Source organism: Orycteropus afer, unplaced genomic scaffold (genome assembly GCF_000298275.1).
Source record: "Orycteropus afer afer isolate SDZICR_OR568_19922 unplaced genomic scaffold, OryAfe1.0 scaffold00101, whole genome shotgun sequence".
NCBI lineage: Eukaryota > Metazoa > Chordata > Mammalia > Tubulidentata > Orycteropodidae > Orycteropus > Orycteropus afer.
Window position 1 is genome coordinate 7,521,952 of NW_006921688.1, and position 2,018 is coordinate 7,523,969.

Below are 2,018 nucleotides of genomic sequence, written 5' to 3' on the forward strand. Positions count from 1 at the left end.
GATATCAGCAGTGATATCCCTCATTCCATGTCCTCTTCTGAATCCAGCTTGCATCTCTGGAAGCTTTCTGTCAATATGCTGCTGGAACTGTTTTGAATTTTCTTCAGTGATATTTTACTTGTGTGTGATATTAATGATATTGTTTGATAATTTCCACATTCTGTGGGATCATCTTTCTTTGGAATGGATACAAATATGGACCTCTTCCAGTCAATTGGCCAGGTAGCTGTCTTCCAAATCTCTTGGCATAACTGAGTGAGTGCCTCCAGAGGGGCACCCATTTGTTGAAACATCTCAATGGGTATTCTGTCAATTACTGGAGCCTTGCTCTTTGCCAGTTCCTTCAGTGCAGCTTCAACTTCCTCCTTCAATACCATTGCTTCTTGATCATGTGCCACCTCCTGAAATGGATGAACATTGACCAATTCTTTTGGGTCCAGTGACTCTGTATACCTTCCGTCTTTTTTTGATGCTTCCTGCATCATTCAATATTTTGCCCATAGAATCTTTCAACACTGCAACTCGAGGCTTTATTTTTTTCTTCAGTTCTTTCCATTTGAGAAATGCTGAGCACGCTCTTCCCTTTTGTTTTTCTAACTCCAGATCTTTGCACATTTCATTATAGTAATTGGTTTTGTCTGCTTGAGCTGCTCTTTGAAATCTGTTCAGCTCTTTTATCTTGCCATTTCTGTCATTTGTTTTAGCTGCTCTTTGCTCAAGGGCAATTTTCAGGGTCTCTTCTGACATCCATTTTGGTCTATTCTTCCTTTCTTTTCTTTTTAATGACCTCTTGTTCTCTTCATGGATGATGTTCTTGATGTCATCCTACAATTCCTCTGGTTTTTGTTCTTTGGTGTCCAATGCATCAAATCTCTTCTTTAAATGGTCTCTAAATTCAGGAGGGATATTTTCAAGGTCATATTTTGGGTCTTGTGAACTTGTTTTAATTGTCTTAAACTTCAAGATGAACTTGTGTATAGCACTTTATGGTCTATTCCACAATCAGTTCCTGGCCTTGTTTTGGCTAAAGATACCATCCAGCAATCCCACTACTAGGTAAATAAGATAAATTTATCCTAGATAAATAAGATACATGACATGAATAGATACATGCACTCTCATGTTCAACACAGAACTATTCATAGTATATAAAAATGGAAGGAACCTAAATTCCATCAATGGGTGAATGGGTAAAGAAACTACAGTACATACATACAGTGGAATACTACTCAATGATAAAGAGTAACAATGAATCTAGAAAACACTTCATAACATGGATGAACCTGGAAGACATTATGCTGAGGGAAATAAGTTGATCACAAAAGGTCAAGTACTGAATAAGACCATTAGTGTAAAAAGTCAAGAAAGGTTTAAACACAGAAGGAATCATTCTTTGAAAGTTACCAGGGGTGGCAGGGAAAGGGAGGGTAAACCACTAGAGGTTAGAAATGTATTAACTTGGGTGAAGGTAAAGGCAATATACAATAAGGAGGATGTCAGCACAAAGTGATGAAGACAAATGAAGACACTGGGAGAGCACAAGATTTAAAGGCAGCAACAAAAATATTTAGTAGAACAATCAACCATAGTAGATCAAAAACGTAGCATTTGCCCAGAGGTCAAGCTAAGAAAATAAGAAAGGATAGGAAAGAAGGATGAAGAGAAATTGTAAATATAGGCAAGAAGTGGGAAGAGTGCTGTTACATTGTGAGGATTACAATGAATGTCACAAGGAAAGCTCCTTCTAAGCAAGGATGGTGGGACTTTGGTTCACATACTCTGGTCATGTTGTCAGGAGGGACCAGTCCCTGCAGAAGAACATCGTTCTTGGTAGAGTAAAGGATGAGTGAAAGGGAGGAAGACTGTCAATGAGATGGATTGACACAATGGCTGGAATAACGGGCCCAAACACAGCAATGATTTGAGGATGACACGCAACTGGGCAGTGCTTCATTCTGTTGTCTGTAGAGTCACTGTGTACATGGACCAGGAAAGAAGGAAAGAAAGGAAGGAAGGTG